Genomic DNA, 17,173 nt, shown 5'->3' with positions numbered 1-17,173 from the left:
TCTCGCCGGACTCCTCCGCTATCTTCTGCTAGCTCTTTTGCTAGCGGAGGAGACCGGCTTTCGTCCTCGCCGTCGACCTCTTCTTCCGACTTCGGGGGTCTTGTCCCCCTCTTCTGGGGTCTTGTCCCCCTCTTCAGTTCTTCTGCCGGGCCACCGTGCCTTCTTATAGCTATAATACAGGCGGTGGCCCGGTCTTCTGTCGCCGCCGCCTTCTGTTCTTCTGTTCTTCTGTTCTTCTCTTCAGATGTTGACTTGTCGCATGCTTCGCTCACAATGGCTCCGGCGCGATGCGCGGCGACTTATATAGGGACATCACCGGGTGATGTCCCCTCCCATTATGATGTCACAGTCCCAGAGGATGCTGGGACTGTGACATCATAATAGGCGGGGACATCATCCGGTGATGTCCCTATATAAGTCGCCCCGCTCCCGGTCCCCGTCATTGTGAGCGGAGGGAGTGACGAGTCAACATCTGAAGAGAAGAACTGAAGGCGGCGACAGAAGACCGGGCCACCGCCTGTAAAAGAGCTATAAGAAGGCGCTGTGGCCCGGCAGAAGAACCAAAGAGGAGTCCGGCGAGAAGACCCCCGAAGATGGAAGACCCCCGGAGCTGTGCAATAAACTATTTTTACCCTGTGTTGTGTTTTTTTTGTACTTTTTTTCACAGGTGAATGAGTAGGGGTACATTGTACCCCATACTCATTCACATAGGGTGGGGGGCCGGTATGCGGGGACCCCCTTATTAAAGGGGGCTCCCGCATTCCGATAAGCCCCCCGCCTGCAGACCCCAACAACCAACAGCCGGGGTTGTCGGGAAGAGGCCCTTTTCCTCATCAACATGGGGACAAGGTGCTTTGGGGTGGGGGGGCGCGCGGCCCCCCTTCCCCAAGGCACCCACCATGTTGAGGGCACGCGGCCTGGTACGGCTCAGGAGGGCCGCTCGCTCGTCCCCCCCTTTCCTGGCCGGCCGGGTAGCGTGCTCGGACAAGGGTCTGATGGAACCCCCACACCGATTTTTCCGGAGTTGGGGTTCCCCTTTAAGTCCATACCAGGTGGTAGGGCCAGCGACGTCTCCTTCACGGGCCCCGCCTACCTGGAGAAATGAGCGGACTTTCCTCCGCGTGTGTGGGCGAGTCCGTTCATTTCAAAAGTAGGGTCAGGGTCTGGCCTTGTTAGTACCTGGATGGGAGACTGCCTTAGAATACCAGGTGCCATAGGCTTTTCATAAATACGTTGTTGGGTTCGACGACCTGTTTTATTTTTCTGCTTGTTTGCCGGGATGACCATCTTGGAGTTTGTCAAGAGGGTTGAAAGTGGCCAGCAAGATTGCCTACAGCCTCATCACCCTGAATACGTCCGATCTCATCAGATTTCAGATGCTAAGCAGGGTCGGGCCTGGTTAGTACCTGGATGGGAAACCGCCTGGATGGGAAACAGGTGCTGTAGGCTTTTCTTAAATACGTTGAGGCTTCAACGACCTGTTGTATTTTTCTGCTTGTTTGCCGGGGTGACCATCTTGGCGTTTTTGCCAAGAAGTTGAAAGTGGCCAGCAAGATTGCCTATGGCCAAATCACCCTGAATACGCCCGATCTGGGATGCTAAGCAGGGTCGGGCCTGGTTAGTACCTGGATGGGAGACCGCCTGGCAATACCAGGTGCTGTAAGCTTTTCTTAAATACGTTGTTGGCTTCGACGACCTGTTTTATTTTTCTGCTTGTTTGCCGGGGTGACCATCTTGGCGTTTGTCAAGAGGGTTGAAAGTGGCCAGCAAGAGCGCCTATGGCCACATCACCCTGAATACGGCAAATCTCGCCTGATCTCGGACGTCCAACCAGGGTCGGGCCTGGTTAGTACCTGGATGGGAGACCGCCTCGGTATACCAAGTGCCGTAGGCTTTTCTTAAATACGTTGTTGGCTTTGACGACCTGTTTTATTTTTCTGCTTGTTTGCCGGGGTGACCATCTTGGCGTTTGTCAAGAGGGTTGAGTGTGGCTAGCAAGACCGCCTATGAACACATCATCCTGAATGCGCCTGATCTTGTCTGATCTCGGATGCTAAGCAGGGTCGGGCCTGGTTAGTACCTGGATGGGAAACTGCCTGGGAATACTAGGTGCCGTAGGCTTTTTTTTAAATATGTTGTTGTCGTCGACGACCTATTTTATTCTTCTGCTTGTTTGCCGAGTTGACCATCTTGGCGTTTGTCAACAGGGTTGAGAGTGGCTAGCCAGATCACCTATGGCCACATCACCCTGAATGCGCCCGATCTCCTCTGAACTTGGATGCTAAGCAGAGTCAGGACTGGTTTGTACCTGAATGGGAGACCGCCTGGGAATGCCAGGTGCCATAGGCTTTTTTTTTTTTAAATGTTGTTGTCGTCGTCGACCTGTTTTATCTTTCTGCTTGTTTGCCAAGGTGATCATCTTGGCGTTTGTCAAGAGGGTTGAAAGGGGCCAGCAAGATCGCCTATGGCCACATCACCCTGAATGCGCCCGATCACGTCTGATCTCGGATGCTAAGCAGGGTCGCTCCTGGTTAGTACCTGGATGGGAAACTGCCTGGGAGATCCAGGTGCCGTAAGATTTTCTTAAATACGTTGTTGGCTTTGACGACCTGTTTTATTTTTCTGCTTGTTTGCCGGGGTGACCATCTTGGAGTTTGTCAAGAGGGTTGAAACTGGCCAGCAAGATCGCCTCTGGCCACATCACCCTGAATGCGCCCGATCACGTCTGATCTCGGATGCTAAGCAGGGTCGCTCCTGGTTAGTACCTGGATGGGAAACTGCCTGGGAGATCCAGGTGCCGTAAGATTTTCTTAAATACGTTGTTGGCTTTGACGACCTGTTTTATTTTTCTGCATGTTTGCCGGGGTGACCATCTTGGCGTTTGTCAAGAGGGTTGAAAGTGGCCAGCAAGAACGCCTACGACCACATTACCCTGAATGCGCTCGATCTTGTCTGATCTCAGATGCTAAGCAGGGTTGGGCCTGGTTAGTACCTGCATGGGACACCGCCTGGGAATACCAGGTGCCGTAGGCTTTTCTTAAATACGTTGGCTTGGACGACCTGTTTTATTTTTCTGCTTGTTTGCTGGGTTGACCATCTTGGTGTTTGTCAAGAGGGTTGAAAGTGGCCCACAATCTCACCTATGGCCACATCACCCTGAATGCGCCCGATCTCGTCTGTTCTCAAGTGCTAAGCAGGGTTGACCTGGTTAGTACCTGGATGGGAGACCGTCTGGGAATATCAGGTGTCGTAGGCTTTTCTTAAATACGTTGTTGGCTTCGACGACCTGTTTTATTTTTCTGCTTGTTTGCCGGGTTGACCATCTTGGCGTTTGTCAAGAGGGTTGAAAGTGGCCCACAAGGTCACCTATGGCCACATCACCCTGAATGCGCCCAATCTCGTCTGATCTCGGATGCTAAGCAGGGTCGGGCCTGGTTAGGATCTGGATGGGAGACCACCTGGGAATACCAGGTGCCGTAGGCTTTTCTTAAATACGTTGCTGGCTTTGACGACCTGTTTTATTTTTCTGCTTGTTTGCCGGGGTGACCATCTTGGCGTTTGTCAAGAAGTTGAAAGTGGCCAGCAAGATTGCCTACATCCTCATCGCCCCGAATACGTCCGATCTCATCAGATTTCGGATGCTAAGCAGGGTCATGCCTGGTTAGTACCTGGATGGGAGAATGCCTGGAAATACCAGGTGCCGTAGGCTTTTCTTAAATATGTTGAGGCTTCGACGACCTGTTTTATTTTTCTGCTTGTTTGCCGGGGTGATCATCTTGGCGTTTTTTTCAAGAAGTTGAAAGTGGCCAGCAAGATTGCCTATGGATTCATCACCCTGAATACACCCGATCTGGGATGCTATGCAGGGTCATGCCTGGTTAGTACCTGGATGGGAGACCGCCTGGGAATACCAGGTGCTGTAAGCTTTTCTTAAATACGTTGTTGGCTTCGACGACCTGTTTTATTTTTCTGCTTGTTTGCCGGGGTGACCATCTTGGCGTTTGTCAAGAGGGTTGAAAGTGGTGAGCAAGATCATTTACGGCCACATCACCCTGAATACGCTCGATCTCGTCTGATCTGGGATGCTAAGCAGGGTCGGGCCTGGTTAGTACCTGGATGGGAGACCGCCTGGGAATACCAAGTGCCGTAGGCTTTTCTTAAATACGTTGTTGGCTTCGACGACCTGTTTTATTTTTCTGCTTGTTTGCCGGGGTGACCATCTTGGCGTTTGTCAAGAGGGTTGAGTGTGGCTAGCAAGACCGCCTATGACCACATCACCCTGAATGCGCCCGATCTTGTCTGATCTCGGATGCTAAGCAAGGTCGGGCCTGGTTAGTACCTGGATGGGAAACTGCCTGGGAATATTAGGTGCCGTAGGCTTTTCTTAAATACGTTGTTGGCTTCGACGACCTGTTTTATTTTTCTGCTTGTTTGCCGAGTTGACCATCCTGGCGTTTGTCAACAGGGTTGAGAGTGGCTAGCCAGATCACCTATAGCCACATCACCCTCAATGCGCCCGATCTCGTCTGAACTCGGATGTTAAGCAGAGTCAGGCCTGGTTGGGACCTGAATGGGAGACCGCCTGGGAATGGCAGGTGCCATAGGCTTTTTTTTAAAAATGTTGTTGTCGTCGTCGACCTGTTTTATCTTTCTGCTTGTTTGCCAAGGTGATCATCTTGGCGTTTGTCAAGAGGGTTGAAAGTGGCCAGCAAGATTGCCTACGGCCACATCACCCTGAATGCGCCTGATCTCGTCTGATCTCGGATTCTAAGCAGGGTCGCTACTGGTTAGTACCTGGATGTTAGACCGCCTGGGAGATCCAGGTGCCGTAAGCTTTTCTTAAATACGTTGTTGGCTTCGACAACCTGTTTTATTTTTCTGCTTGTTTGCCGGGGTGACCATATTGGCTTTTGTCAGGAGGGTTGAAAGTGGCCAGCAAGATCGCCTACGACCACATCACCCTGAGTGCACACCATCTCATCTGATCTTGGATGCTAAGCAGGGTCAAGCCTGGTTAGTACCTGAATGGGAGACCTCCTGGGAATACCAGGTGCCGTAGGCTTTTCTAAAATACGTTTTTGGCTTCAACGACCTGTTTTATTTTTCTGCTTGTTTGCCGGAGTGACCATCTTGGCGTTTGTCAAGAGGGTTGAAAGTGGCCAGCAAGATCGCCTACGACCACATCACCCTGAAGGCGCCCTATCTTGTCTGATCTCAGATGCTAAGCAGGGTCGTGCCTGGTTAGTACCTGCATGGCACACCGCTTGGGAATACCAGGTGCCGTAGGCTTTTCTTAAATACGTTGTTGGCTTCGACGACCTGTTTTATTTTTCTGCTTGTTTGCCGGATTGACCATCTTGGCGTTTGTCAAGAGGGTTGAAAGTGTCCCCCAAGATCACCTATGGCCACATCACCCTGAATGTGCCTGATCTCGGATGCTAAGCAGGGTCGGGTCTGGTTAGTACCTGGATGGGAGACCGCCTGGGAATACCAGGTGCCATATGCTTTTCTTAAATACGTTGTTGGCTTCGATGACCTGTTTTATTTTTCTGCTTGTTTGCCGGGTGACCATCTTGGCTTTTGTCAAGAGGGTTGAAAGTGGCTAGCAAGATCCCCTACGGCCACATCACCCTGAATGCGCCCAATCTCATCTTATCTCGGATGCTAAGCAGGGTCGCTCCTGGTTAGTACCTGGATGGGAGACCACCTGGGAGATCCAGGTGCCGTAAGCTTTTCTTAAATACGTTGTTAGCTTCGACGACCTGTTTTATTTTTCTGCTTGTTTGCCTGGGTGACCATCTTGGCGTTTGTCAAGAGGTTTGAAAGTGGCCAGCAAGATTGCCTACGGCTACATCACCCTGAATGCGCCCGATCTCGCCTGATCTCAAGTGCTAAGCAGGGTCGGGCCTGGTTAGTACCTGGATGGGAGACCGCCTGGGAATAGCAGGTGCCGTAGGCTTTTCTTAAATACATTGTTGGCTTTGACGACCTGTTTTATTTTTCTGCTTGTTTGCCGGGGTGACCATCTTGGCATTTGTCAAGAGGGTTGAAAGTGGCCAGCAAGAGCGCCTATGGCCACATCACCCTGAATACGCCCGATCTGGGATGCTATGCAGGGTCGTGCCTGGTTAGTACCTGGATGGGAGACCGCCTGGGAATACCAGGTACTGTAAGCTTTTATTAAATAGGTTGTTGGCTTCGATGACCTGTTTTATTTTTCTGCTTGTTTGCCGGGGTGACCATCTTGGCATTTGTCAAGAGGGTTGAAAGTGGCCAGCAAGAGCGCCTATGGCCACATCACCCTGAATACGGCAAATCTCGCCTGATCTCGGATGTCCAAGCAGGGTCGGGCCTGGTTAGTACCTGGATAGGAGACCGCCTCGGAATACCAGGTGCCGTAGGCTTTTCTTAAATACGTTGTTGGCTTCGACGACCTATTTTATTTTTCTGCTTGTTTGCCGGGGTGACCATCTTGGCGTTTGTCAAGAGGATTGAGTGTGGCTAGCAAGACCGCCTACGACCACATCACCCTGAATACGCCCGATCTCGTCTGATCTGGGATGCTAAGCAGGGTCGGGCCTGGTTAGTACCTGGATGGAAAACTGCCTGGGAATACTAGGTGCCGTAGGCTTTTTTTTTAAATATGTTGTCGTCGACGACCTGTTTTATTTTTCTACTTGTTTACCGAGTTGACCATCTTGGCGTTTGTCAACAGGGTTGAGAGTGGCTAACCAGATCACCTATGGCCACATCACCCTGAATGTGCCCGATCTCATCTGAACTCAGATGCTAAGCAGAGTCAGGCCTAGTTGGTACCTGAATGGGAGACCGCCTGGGAATGCCAGGTGCCATAGGCTTTTTGTTAAAAATGTTGTTGTCGTCGTCGACCTGTTTTATCTTTCTGCTTGTTTGCCAAGGTGATCATCTTGGCGTTTGTCAAGAGGGTTGAAAGTGGCCAGCAAGATCGCCTATGACCACATCACCCTGAATGCGCCCGATCTTGTCTGATCTCAGATGCTAAGCAGGGTCGGGCCTGGTTTGTACCTGGATGGGAGACCACCTGGGAGTACCAGGTGCCGTAGACTTTTCTTAAATACGTTGTTGGCTTCGACGACCTGTTTTATTTTTCTGCTTGTTTGCCGGGTGACCATCTTGGCCTTTGTCAGGAGGGTTGAAAGTGGTCAGCAAGATCCCCTGCGGCCACATCACCCTGAATGCGCCCAATCTCATCTTATCTCGGATGCTAAACAGGGTCGCTCCTGGTTAGTACCTGGATGGGATACCGCCTGGGAGATCCAGGTGCCGTAAGCTTTTCTTAAATACGTTGTTAGCTTCGACGACCTGTTTTATTTTTCTGCTTGTTTGCCGGGGTGACCATCTTGGCGTTTGTCAGGAGGGTTGAAAGTGGCCAGCAAGATCGCCTACAGCCGCATTACTCTAAATGCGCCCGATCTCATCTGATCTCATCTGATCTCGGATGCTAAGCAGGGTTGGCCCTGGTTAGTACCTGGATGGGAGACCGCCTGGGGATAACAGGTGCCGTAGGCTATTCTTAAATACGTTGTTGGCTTCGACGACCTGTTTTATTTTTCTGCTTGTTTGCCTGGGTGACCATCTTGGCGTTTGTCAAGAGGTTTGAAAGTGGCCAGCAAGATTGCCTTCGGCTACATCACCCTGAATGCGCCCGATCTCGCCTGATCTCAAGTGCTAAGCAGGGTTGGCCTTGTTAGTACCTGGATGGGAGACCGTCTGGGTATATCAGGTGTCGTAGACTTTTCTTAAATACGTTGTTGGCTTCGACAACCTGTTTTATTTTTCTGCTTGTTTGCCGGGGTGACCATCTTGGCTTTTGTCAGGAGGGTTGAAAGTGGCCAGCAAGATCACCTATGACCACATCACCCTGAGTGCGCACGATCTCGTCTGATCTCGGATGCTAAGCAGGGTCGGGCCTGGTTAGTACCTGGATGGGAGACCGCCTGGGAATAGCAGGTGCCGTAGGCTTTTCTTAAATACGTTGTTGGCTTTGACGACCTGTTTTATTTTTCTGCTTGTTTGCCGGGGTGACCATCTTGGCATTTGTCAAGAGGTTGAAAGTGGCCAGCAAGATTGCCTATGGCTTCATCACCCTGAATACGCCCGATCTGGGATGCTATGCAGGGTCGTGCCTGGTTAGTACCTGGATAGGAGACCGCCTGGGAATACCAGGTACTGTAAGCTTTTATTAAATACGTTGTTGGCTTCGACGACCTGTTTTCTTTTTCTGCTTGTTTGCCGGGGTGACCATCTTGGCATTTGTCAAGAGGGTTAAAAATGGCCAGCAAGAGCGCCTATGGCCACATCACCCTGAATACGGCAAATCTCGCCTGATCTCGGATGTCCAAGCAGGGACGGACCTGGTTAGTACCTGGATAGGAGACCGCCTCGGAATACCAGGTGCCGTAGGCTTTTCTTAAATACGTTGTTGGCTTCGACGACCTATTTTATTTTTCTGTTCTTTTGCCGGGGTGACCATCTTGGCGTTTGTAAAGAGGGTTGGAAGTGGCCAGCAAGATTGCCTATGGCCACATCACTCTGAATGCGCCCGATCTTGTCTGATCTTGGATGCTAAGCAGGGTCACTCCTGGTTAGTACCTGGATGGGAGACCGCCTGGGAAATCCAGGTGCCGTAGACTTTTCTTAAATACGTCGTTGGCTTCGACGACCTGTTTTATTTTTCTGCTTGTCTGCCGGGTGACCATCTTGGCCTTTGTCAGGAGGGTTGAAAGTGGCCAGCAAGATCGCCTATGACCACATCACCCTGAGTGCGCACCATCTCGTCTGATCTCGGATGCCAAGCAGGGTCGGGCCTGGTTAGTACCTGGATGGGAGACCGCCTGGGAATACCAGGTGCCATAGGCTTTTCTTAAATATGTTGTTGGCTTCGACGACCTGTTTTATTTTTCTGCTTGTTTGCCGGGGTGACCATCTTGGCGTTTGTCAAGAGGTTTGAAAGTGGCCAGCAAGATTGCATATGGCCACATCACCCTGAATGCGCCCGATCTCATGTGATCTCAAGTGCTAAGCAGGTTTGGCCTGGTTAGTACCTGGATGGGAGACCATCTGGGAATATCAGGTGTCGTAGACATTTCTAAAATACATTGTTGGCTTCGACGACCTGTTTTATTTTTCTGCTTGTTTGCCGGGTTGACCATCTTGGCGTTTGTCAAGAGGGTTGAAAGTGGCTAGCAAGATCGCCTATGACCACATCACCCTGAATGCGCCCGATCTTGTCTGATCTCAGATGCTAAGCAGGGTCGGGCCTGGTTAGTACCTGGTTGGGAGACCACCTGGGAGTACCAGGTGCCGTAGACTTTTCTTAAATACGTTGATGGCTTCGACGACCTGTTTTATTTTTCTGCTTGTTTGCCGGGGTGACCATTTTGGAGTTTGTCAAGAGGGTTGAAAGTGGCCAGCAAGATTGCCTATGGCCACATCACCCTGAATGCGCCCAATCTTGTCTGATCTCGGATGCTAATCAGGGTCGGGCCTGGTTGGGATCTGGATGGGAGACCACCTGGGAATACCAGGTGCCGTAGGCTTTCCTAAAATACGTTGTTGGCTTCAACGACCTGTTTTATTTTTCTGCTTGTTTGCCGGGGTGACCATCTTGGCGTTTGTCAAGTGGGTTGAAAGTGGCCAGCAAGATCGCCTACGACCACATCACCCTGAATGCGCCCTATCTTGTCTGATCTCAGATGCTAAGCAGGGTCGTGCCTGGTTAGTACCTGCATGGCACACCGCTTGGGAATACCAGGTGCCGTAGGCTTTTCTTAAATACGTTGTTGACTTCGACGACCTGTTTTATTTTTCTGCTTGTTTGCCGGGGTGACCATATTGGCGTTTGTCAGGAGGGTTGAAAGTGGCCAGCAAGATCGCCTACAGCCGCATTACTCTAAATGCGCCCGATCTCATCTGATCTTGGATGCTAAGTAGGGTTAAGCCTGGTTAGTACCTGAATGGGAGACCTCCTGGGAATACCAGGTGTCGTAGGCTTTTCTAAAATACGTTGTTGGCTTCAACGACCTGTTTTATTTTTCTGCTTGCTTGCCGGGTTGACCATCTTGGCGTTTGTCAAGAGGGTTGAAAGTGTCCCCCAAGATCACCTATGGCCACATCACCCTGAATGTGCCTGATCTTGGATGCTAAGCAGGGTCGGGTCTGGTTAGTACCTGGATGGGAGACCGCCTGGGAGATCCAGGTGCCGTAAGCTTTTCTTAAATACGTTGTTGGCTTCGACGACCTGTTTTATTTTTCTGCTTGTTTGCCTGGGTGACCATCTTGGCGTTTGTCAAGAGGTTTGAAAGTGGCCAGCAAGATTGCCTACGGCTACATCACCCTGAATGCGCCCGTTCTCGCCTGATCTCAAGTGCTAAGCAGGGTTGGCCTTGTTAGTACCTGGATGGGAGACCGTCTGGGTATATCAGGTGTCGTAGACTTTTCTTAAATACGTTGTTGGCTTCGACAACCTGTTTTATTTTTCTGCTTGTTTGCCGGGGTGACCATCTTGGCTTTTGTCAGGAGGGTTGAAAGTGGCCAGCAAGATCGCCTATGACCACATCACCCTGAGTGCGCACGATCTCGTCTTATCTCGGATGCTAAGCACGGTCTGGCCTGGTTAGTACCTGGATGGGAGACTGCCTGAGAATACCAGCTGCCATAGGCTTTTCTTAAATACGTTGTTGGCTTCGACAACCTGTTTTATTTTTCTGCTTGTTTGCCGGGGTGACCATCTTGGCTTTTGTCAGGAGGGTTGAAAGTGGCCAGCAAGATCGCCTATGACCACATCACCCTGAGTGCGCACGATCTCGTCTGATCTCGGATGCTAAGCAGGGTCGGGCCTGGTTAGTACCTGGATGGGAGACCGCCTGGGAATAGCAGGTGCCGTAGGCTTTTCTTAAATACGTTGTTGGCTTTGACGACCTGTTTTATTTTTCTGCTTGTTTGCCGGGTTGACCATCTTGGCATTTGTCAAGAGGTTGAAAGTGGCCAGCAAGATTGCCTATGGCCGCATCATCCTGAATACACCCGATCTCGTCTTATCTCGGATGCTAAGCAGGGTCTGGCCTGGTTAGTACCTGGATGGGAGACTGCCTGAGAATACCAGGTGCCATAGGCTTTTCTTAAATACGTTGTTGGCTTCGACAACCTGTTTTATTTTTCTGCTTGTTTGCCGGGGTGACCATCTTGGCGTTTGTCAAGAAGTTGAAAGTGGCCAGCAAGATTGCCTATGGCTTCATCACCCTGAATACGCCCGATCTGGGATGCTATGCAGGGTCGTGCCTGGTTAGTACCTGGATGGGAGACCGCCTGGGAATACCAGGTACTGTAAGCTTTTATTAAATAGGTTGTTGGCTTCGATGACCTGTTTTATTTTTCTGCTTGTTTGCCGGGGTGACCATCTTGGCATTTGTCAAGAGGGTTGAAAGTGGCTAGCAAGAGCGCCTATGGCCACATCACCCTGAATACGGCAAATCTCGCTTGATCTCGGATGTCCAAGCAGGGTCGGGCCTGGTTAGTACCTGGATAGGAGACCGCCTCGGAATACCAGGTGCCGTAGGCTTTTCTTAAATACGTTGTTGGCTTCGACGACCTATTTTATTTTTCTGCTTGTTTGCCGGGGTGACCATCTTGGCGTTTGTCAAGAGGATTGAGTGTGGCTAGCAAGACCGCCTACGACCAAATCACCCTGAATACGCCCGATCTCGTCTGATCTGGGATGCTAAGCAGGGTCGGGCCTGGTTAGTACCTGGATGGAAAACTGCCTGGGAATACTAGGTGCCGTAGGCTTTTTTTAAAATATGTTGTTGTCGTCGACGACCTGTTTTATTTTTCTACTTGTTTACCGAGTTGACCATCTTGGCGTTTGTCAACAGGGTTGAGAGTGGCTAGCCAGATCACCTATGGCCACATCACCCTGAATGTGCCCGATTTCGTCTGAACTCAGATGCTAAGCAGAGTCAGGCCTAGTTGGTACCTGAATGGGAGACCGCCTGGGAATGCCAGGTGCCATAGGCTTTTTGTTAAAAATGTTGTTGTCGTCGTCGACCTGTTTTATCTTTCTGCTTGTTTGCCAAGGTGATCATCTTGGCGTTTGTCAAGAGGGTTGAAAGTGGCCAGCAAGATCACCTACGGCCACATCACTCTGAATGCGCCCGATCTCATCTGATCTCGGATGCTAAGCAGGGCCGCTCCTGGTTAGTACCTGGATGGGAGACCGCCTGGGAATTCGAGGTGCCGTAAGCTTTTCTTAAATACGTTGTTGGCTTCGACGACCTGTTTTATTTTTCTGCTTGTTTGCCGGGGTGACCATCTTGGCGTTTGTAAAGAGGGTTGAAAGTGGCCAGCAAGATCGCCTATGACCACATCACCCTGAATGCGCCCGATCTTGTCTGATCTCAGATGCTAAGCAGGGTCAGGCCTGGTTTGTACCTGGATGGGAGACCACCTGGGAGTACCAGGTACCGTAGACTTTTCTTAAATACGTTGTTGGCTTTGACGACCTGTTTTATTTTTCTGCTTGTTTGCCGGGTGACCATCTTGGCCTTTGTCAGGAGGGTTGAAAGTGGCCAGCAAGATCCCCTGCGGCCACATCACCCTGAATGCGCCCAATCTCATCTTATCTCGGATGCTAAGCAGGGTCGCTCCTGGTTAGTACCTGGATGGGATACCGCCTGGGAGATCCAGGTGCCGTAAGCTTTTCTTAAATACGTTGTTAGCTTCGACGACCTGTTTTATTTTTCTGCTTGTTTGCCGGGGTGACCATCTTGGCGTTTGTCAGGAGGGTTGAAAGTGGCCAGCAAGATCGCCTACAGCCGCATTACTCTAAATGCGCCCGATCTCATCTGATCTCATCTGATCTCGATGCTAAGCAGGGTTGGCCCTGGTTAGTACCTGGATTGGAGACCGCCTGGGGATATCAGGTGCCGTAGGCTATTCTTAAATACGTTGTTGGCTTCGACGACCTGTTTTATTTTTCTGCTTGTTTGCCTGGGTGACCATCTTGGCGTTTGTCAAGAGGTTTGAAAGTGGCCAGCAAGATTGCCTACGGCTACATCACCCTGAATGCGCCCGATCTCGCCTGATCTCAAGTGCTAAGCAGGGTTGGCCTTGTTAGTACCTGGATGGGAGACCGCCTAGGAATAGCAGGTGCCGTAGGCTTTCTTAAATACGTTGTTGGCTTCGACAACCTGTTTTATTTTTCTGCTTGTTTCCCGGGGTGACCATCTTGGCGTTTGTCAAGAAGTTGAAAGTGGCCAGCAAGATTGCCTATGGCTTCATCACCCTGAATACGCCTGATCTGGGATGCTATGCAGGGTCGTGCCTGGTTAGTACCTGGATGGGAGACCGCCTGGGAATACCAGGTACTGTAAGCTTTTATTAAATACGTTGTTGGCTTCGACGACCTGTTTTATTTTTCTGCTTGTTTGCCGGGGTGACCATCTTGGCATTTGTCAAGAGGGTTGAAAATGGCCAGCAAGAGCGCCTATGGCCACATCACCCTGAATACGGCAAATCTCGCCTGATCTCCGATGTCCAAGCAGGGTCGGGCCTGGTTAGTACCTGGATAGGAGACCGCCTCGGAATACCAGGTGCCGTAGGCTTTTCTTAAATACGTTGTTGGCTTCGACGACCCATTTTATTTTTCTGCTTGTTTGCCGGGGTGACCATCTTGGCGTCTGTAAAGAGGGTTGAAAGTGGCCAGCAAGATCGCCTACGGCCACATCACTCTGAATGCGCCCGATCTCGTCTGATCTTGGATGCTAAGCAGGGTCGCTCCTGGTTAGTACCTGGATGGGAGACCGCCTGGGAAATCCAGGTGCCGTAGACTTTTCTTAAATACGTTGTTGGCTTCGACGACCTGTTTTATTTTTCTGCTTGTTTGCCGGGTGACCATCTTGGCCTTTGTCAGGAGGGTTGAAAGTGGCCAGCAAGATCGCCTACGACCACATCACCCTGAGTGCGCACCATCTCGTCTGGTCTCGGATGCCAAGCAGGGTCAGGCCTGGTTAGTACCTGGATGGGAGACCGCCTGGGAATACCAGGTGCCGTAGACTTTTCTTAAATACGTTGTTGGCTTCGACGACCTGTTTTATTTTTCTCCTTGTTTGCCGGGGTGACCATTTTGGAGTTTGTCAAGAGGGTTGAAAGTGGCCAACAAGTTTGCCTATGGCCACATCACCCTGAATGTGCCTAATCTCATCTGATCTCGGATGCTAAGCAGGGTCGGGCCTGGTTAGGATCTGGATGGGAGACCACCTGGGAATACCAGGTGCCGTAGGCTTTTCTAAAATACGTTGTTGGCTTCAACGACCTGTTTTATTTTTCTGCTTGTTTGCCGGGGTGACCATCTTGGCGTTTGTCAAGAGGGTTGAAAGTGGCCAGCAAGATCGCCTACGACCACATCACCCTGAATGCGCCCTATCTTGTCTGATCTCAGATGCTAAGCAGGGTCGTGCCTGGTTAGTACCTGCATGGCACACCGCTTGGGAATACCAGGTGCCGTAGGCTTTTCTTAAATACGTTGTTGGCTTCGATGACCTGTTTTATTTTTCTGCTTGTTTGCCGGGGTGACCATTTTGGAATTTGTCATGAGGGTTGAAAGTGGCCAGCAAGATCGCCTATGGCCACATCACCCTGAATGCGCCCAATCTCATCTTATCTCGGATGCTAAGCAGGGTCGCTCCTGGTTAATACCTGGATGAGAGACCGCCTGGGAGATCCAGGTGCCGTAAGCTTTTCTTAAATACGTTGTTAGCTTCGACGACCTGTTTTATTTTTCTGCTTGTTTGCCGGGATGACCATCTTGGCGTTTGTCAGGAGGGTTGAAAGTGGCCAGCAAGATCGCCTACAGCCGCATTACTCTAAATGCGCCCGATCTCATCTGATCTCATCTGATCTCATCTGATCTCGGATGCTAAGCAGGGTTGGCCCTGGTTAGTACCTGGATGGGAGACCGCCTGGGGATATCAGGTGCAGTAGGCTATTCTTAAATGCGTTGTTGGCTTCGACGACCTGTTTTATTTTTCTGCTTGTTTGCCTGGGTTACCATCTTGGCGTTTGTCAAGAGGTTTGAAAGTGGCCAGCAAGATCGCCTATGACCACATCACCCTGAGTGCGCACGATCTCGTCTGATCTCGAATGCTAAGCAGGGTCGGGCCTGGTTAGTACCTGGATGGGAGACCGCCTGGGGATATCAGGTGCAGTAGGCTATTCTTAAATACGTTGTTGGCTTTGACGACCTGTTTTATTTTTCTGCTTGTTTGCCGGGGTGACCATCTTGGCATTTGTCAAGAAGTTGAAAGTGGCCAGCAAGATTGCCTATGGCCACATCATCCTGAATACACCCGATCTCGTCTTATCTCGGATGCTAAGCAGGGTCTGGCCTGGTTAGTACCTGGATGGGAGACTGCCTGAGAATACCAGGTGCTATAGGCTTTTCTTAAATACGTTGTTGGCCTCGACAACCTGTTTTATTTTTCTGCTTGTTTGCCGGGGTGACCATCTTGGCGTTTGTCAAGAAGTTGAAAGTGGCCAGCAAGATTGCCTATGGCTTCATCACCCTAAATACGCCTGATCTGGGATGCTATGCAGGGTCATGCCTGGTTAGTACCTGGATGGGAGACCACCTGGGAATACCAGGTACTGTAAGCTTTTATTAAATACGTTGTTGGCTTCGATGACCTGTTTTATTTTTCTGCTTGTTTGCCGGGGTGACCATCTTGGCATTTGTCAAGAGGGTTGAAAGTGGCCATTAAGAGCGCCTATGGCCACATCACCCTGAATACGGCAAATCTCGCCTGATCTCGGATGTCCAAGCAGGGTCGGGCCTGGTTAGTACCTGGATAGGAGACCGCCTCGGAATACCAGGTGCCGTAGGCTTTTCTTAAATACGTTGTTGGCTTCGACGACCTGTTTTATTTTTCTGCTTGTTTGCCGGGGTGACCATCTTGGCGTTTGTCAAGAGGATTGAGTGTGGCTAGCAAGACCGCCTACGACCACATCACCCTGAATACGCCCCATCTCGTCTGATCTGAGATGCTAAGCAGGGTCGGGCCTGGTTAGTACTTGGATGGAAAACTGCCTGGGAATACTAGGTGCCGTAGGCTTTTTTTAAAATATGTTGTTGTCGTCGACGACCTGTTTTATTTTTCTACTTGTTTGCCGAGTTGACCATCTTGGCGTTTGTCAACAGGGTTGAGAGTGGCTAGCCAGATCACCTATGGCCACATCACCCTGAATGTGCCCGATCTCGTCTGAACTCAGATGCTAAGCAGAGTCAGGCCTAGTTGGTACCTGAATGGGAGACCGCCTGGGAATGCCAGGTGCCATAGGCTTTTTCTTAAATACGTTGTTGGCTTCGACGACCTGTTTTATTTTTCTGCTTGTTTGCCGGGTGACCATCTTGGCCTTTGTCAGGAGGGTTGAAAGTGGCCAGCAAGATCGCCTACGACCACATCACCCTGAGTGTGCACCATCTCGTCTGATCTCGGATGCCAAGCAGGGTCGGACCTGGTTAGTACCTGGATGGGAGACCGCCTGGGAATACCAGGTGCCGTAGGCTTTTCTAAAATACGTTGTTGGCTTCAACGACCTGTTTTATTTTTCTGCTTGTTTGCCGGGGTGACCATCTTGGCGTTTGTCAAGAGGGTTGAAAGTGGCCAGCAAGATCGCCTACGACCACATCACCCTGAATGCGCCCTATCTTGTCTGATCTCAGATGCTAAGCAGGGTCGTGCCTGGTTAGTACCTGCATGGCACACCGCTTGGGAATACCAGGTGCCGTAGGCTTTTCTTAAATACGTTGTTGGCTTCGATGACCTGTTTTATTTTTCTGCTTGTTTGCCGGGGTGACCATTTTGGAATTTGTCATGAGGGTTGAAAGTGGCCAGCAAGATCGCCTATGGCCACATCACCCTGAATGCGCCCAATCTCATCTTATCTCGGATGCTAAGCAGGGTCGCTCCTGGTTAATACCTGGATGAGAGACCGCCTGGGAGATCCAGGTGCCGTAAGCTTTTCTTAAATACGTTGTTAGCTTCGACGACCTGTTTTATTTTTCTGCTTGTTTGCCGGGATGACCATCTTGGCGTTTGTCAGGAGGGTTGAAAGTGGCCAGCAAGATCGCCTACAGCCG

General features: G+C 50.7%; 49 pseudogenes; all 49 read left to right on the top strand.

The window, feature by feature from the left end:
- The first annotated feature begins 1,328 nt into the window (after positions 1-1,328).
- Positions 1,329-1,449, top strand: LOC143979820 (5S ribosomal RNA; annotated as a pseudogene).
- A 553-nt stretch (positions 1,450-2,002) lies between these two features.
- Positions 2,003-2,121, top strand: LOC143979511 (5S ribosomal RNA; annotated as a pseudogene).
- Positions 2,122-2,230: 109 nt separating this feature from the next.
- On the top strand, positions 2,231-2,349 carry LOC143979637 (5S ribosomal RNA; annotated as a pseudogene).
- Positions 2,350-2,460: 111 nt separating this feature from the next.
- Positions 2,461-2,579, top strand: LOC143979351 (5S ribosomal RNA; annotated as a pseudogene).
- A 108-nt stretch (positions 2,580-2,687) lies between these two features.
- Positions 2,688-2,806, top strand: LOC143979614 (5S ribosomal RNA; annotated as a pseudogene).
- A 108-nt stretch (positions 2,807-2,914) lies between these two features.
- On the top strand, positions 2,915-3,033 carry LOC143979120 (5S ribosomal RNA; annotated as a pseudogene).
- Positions 3,034-3,138: 105 nt separating this feature from the next.
- On the top strand, positions 3,139-3,256 carry LOC143979680 (5S ribosomal RNA; annotated as a pseudogene).
- A 108-nt stretch (positions 3,257-3,364) lies between these two features.
- Positions 3,365-3,483, top strand: LOC143978944 (5S ribosomal RNA; annotated as a pseudogene).
- Positions 3,484-4,034: 551 nt separating this feature from the next.
- LOC143979091 (5S ribosomal RNA) lies at positions 4,035-4,153 on the top strand (annotated as a pseudogene).
- Positions 4,154-4,261: 108 nt separating this feature from the next.
- On the top strand, positions 4,262-4,380 carry LOC143979227 (5S ribosomal RNA; annotated as a pseudogene).
- Positions 4,381-4,716: 336 nt separating this feature from the next.
- On the top strand, positions 4,717-4,835 carry LOC143979863 (5S ribosomal RNA; annotated as a pseudogene).
- Positions 4,836-4,943: 108 nt separating this feature from the next.
- Positions 4,944-5,062, top strand: LOC143978770 (5S ribosomal RNA; annotated as a pseudogene).
- A 108-nt stretch (positions 5,063-5,170) lies between these two features.
- Positions 5,171-5,289, top strand: LOC143979745 (5S ribosomal RNA; annotated as a pseudogene).
- A 108-nt stretch (positions 5,290-5,397) lies between these two features.
- Positions 5,398-5,506, top strand: LOC143979724 (5S ribosomal RNA; annotated as a pseudogene).
- Positions 5,507-5,613: 107 nt separating this feature from the next.
- On the top strand, positions 5,614-5,732 carry LOC143979547 (5S ribosomal RNA; annotated as a pseudogene).
- Positions 5,733-5,840: 108 nt separating this feature from the next.
- LOC143978947 (5S ribosomal RNA) lies at positions 5,841-5,959 on the top strand (annotated as a pseudogene).
- A 553-nt stretch (positions 5,960-6,512) lies between these two features.
- Positions 6,513-6,631, top strand: LOC143979250 (5S ribosomal RNA; annotated as a pseudogene).
- Positions 6,632-6,738: 107 nt separating this feature from the next.
- Positions 6,739-6,857, top strand: LOC143979543 (5S ribosomal RNA; annotated as a pseudogene).
- A 109-nt stretch (positions 6,858-6,966) lies between these two features.
- LOC143979047 (5S ribosomal RNA) lies at positions 6,967-7,085 on the top strand (annotated as a pseudogene).
- A 107-nt stretch (positions 7,086-7,192) lies between these two features.
- LOC143979797 (5S ribosomal RNA) lies at positions 7,193-7,311 on the top strand (annotated as a pseudogene).
- Positions 7,312-7,419: 108 nt separating this feature from the next.
- LOC143979875 (5S ribosomal RNA) lies at positions 7,420-7,548 on the top strand (annotated as a pseudogene).
- Positions 7,549-7,882: 334 nt separating this feature from the next.
- LOC143978724 (5S ribosomal RNA) lies at positions 7,883-8,001 on the top strand (annotated as a pseudogene).
- A 552-nt stretch (positions 8,002-8,553) lies between these two features.
- Positions 8,554-8,672, top strand: LOC143979470 (5S ribosomal RNA; annotated as a pseudogene).
- A 107-nt stretch (positions 8,673-8,779) lies between these two features.
- On the top strand, positions 8,780-8,898 carry LOC143979149 (5S ribosomal RNA; annotated as a pseudogene).
- Positions 8,899-9,232: 334 nt separating this feature from the next.
- On the top strand, positions 9,233-9,351 carry LOC143978953 (5S ribosomal RNA; annotated as a pseudogene).
- Positions 9,352-9,459: 108 nt separating this feature from the next.
- Positions 9,460-9,578, top strand: LOC143979528 (5S ribosomal RNA; annotated as a pseudogene).
- A 108-nt stretch (positions 9,579-9,686) lies between these two features.
- LOC143979692 (5S ribosomal RNA) lies at positions 9,687-9,805 on the top strand (annotated as a pseudogene).
- A 108-nt stretch (positions 9,806-9,913) lies between these two features.
- LOC143978238 (5S ribosomal RNA) lies at positions 9,914-10,032 on the top strand (annotated as a pseudogene).
- Positions 10,033-10,810: 778 nt separating this feature from the next.
- LOC143978260 (5S ribosomal RNA) lies at positions 10,811-10,929 on the top strand (annotated as a pseudogene).
- A 107-nt stretch (positions 10,930-11,036) lies between these two features.
- LOC143979439 (5S ribosomal RNA) lies at positions 11,037-11,155 on the top strand (annotated as a pseudogene).
- Positions 11,156-11,707: 552 nt separating this feature from the next.
- On the top strand, positions 11,708-11,826 carry LOC143979275 (5S ribosomal RNA; annotated as a pseudogene).
- A 109-nt stretch (positions 11,827-11,935) lies between these two features.
- On the top strand, positions 11,936-12,054 carry LOC143979707 (5S ribosomal RNA; annotated as a pseudogene).
- A 109-nt stretch (positions 12,055-12,163) lies between these two features.
- Positions 12,164-12,282, top strand: LOC143978920 (5S ribosomal RNA; annotated as a pseudogene).
- Positions 12,283-12,390: 108 nt separating this feature from the next.
- Positions 12,391-12,509, top strand: LOC143979559 (5S ribosomal RNA; annotated as a pseudogene).
- A 107-nt stretch (positions 12,510-12,616) lies between these two features.
- On the top strand, positions 12,617-12,735 carry LOC143979720 (5S ribosomal RNA; annotated as a pseudogene).
- Positions 12,736-13,079: 344 nt separating this feature from the next.
- LOC143979639 (5S ribosomal RNA) lies at positions 13,080-13,197 on the top strand (annotated as a pseudogene).
- Positions 13,198-13,520: 323 nt separating this feature from the next.
- Positions 13,521-13,640, top strand: LOC143979846 (5S ribosomal RNA; annotated as a pseudogene).
- Positions 13,641-13,748: 108 nt separating this feature from the next.
- On the top strand, positions 13,749-13,867 carry LOC143978335 (5S ribosomal RNA; annotated as a pseudogene).
- Positions 13,868-13,974: 107 nt separating this feature from the next.
- On the top strand, positions 13,975-14,093 carry LOC143979679 (5S ribosomal RNA; annotated as a pseudogene).
- A 108-nt stretch (positions 14,094-14,201) lies between these two features.
- On the top strand, positions 14,202-14,320 carry LOC143979012 (5S ribosomal RNA; annotated as a pseudogene).
- A 108-nt stretch (positions 14,321-14,428) lies between these two features.
- LOC143979691 (5S ribosomal RNA) lies at positions 14,429-14,547 on the top strand (annotated as a pseudogene).
- Positions 14,548-14,655: 108 nt separating this feature from the next.
- LOC143979839 (5S ribosomal RNA) lies at positions 14,656-14,774 on the top strand (annotated as a pseudogene).
- A 355-nt stretch (positions 14,775-15,129) lies between these two features.
- Positions 15,130-15,248, top strand: LOC143979301 (5S ribosomal RNA; annotated as a pseudogene).
- Positions 15,249-15,355: 107 nt separating this feature from the next.
- Positions 15,356-15,474, top strand: LOC143979265 (5S ribosomal RNA; annotated as a pseudogene).
- A 552-nt stretch (positions 15,475-16,026) lies between these two features.
- On the top strand, positions 16,027-16,145 carry LOC143979124 (5S ribosomal RNA; annotated as a pseudogene).
- A 109-nt stretch (positions 16,146-16,254) lies between these two features.
- LOC143979590 (5S ribosomal RNA) lies at positions 16,255-16,373 on the top strand (annotated as a pseudogene).
- Positions 16,374-16,481: 108 nt separating this feature from the next.
- Positions 16,482-16,600, top strand: LOC143979403 (5S ribosomal RNA; annotated as a pseudogene).
- Positions 16,601-16,708: 108 nt separating this feature from the next.
- LOC143979690 (5S ribosomal RNA) lies at positions 16,709-16,827 on the top strand (annotated as a pseudogene).
- A 108-nt stretch (positions 16,828-16,935) lies between these two features.
- Positions 16,936-17,054, top strand: LOC143979838 (5S ribosomal RNA; annotated as a pseudogene).
- Positions 17,055-17,173: the final 119 nt, after the last annotated feature.

The sequence above is a fragment of the Lithobates pipiens genome, unplaced genomic scaffold, assembly GCF_037356315.1.
Source record: "Lithobates pipiens isolate NorthernLeopardFrog02 unplaced genomic scaffold, aLitPip1_a1.2 Scaffold_13, whole genome shotgun sequence".
Classification (NCBI taxonomy): Eukaryota; Metazoa; Chordata; class Amphibia; order Anura; family Ranidae; genus Lithobates; species Lithobates pipiens.
Note: the sequence above shows the minus strand (reverse complement) of the source record. Positions and strands in the feature narration are given on the sequence as shown.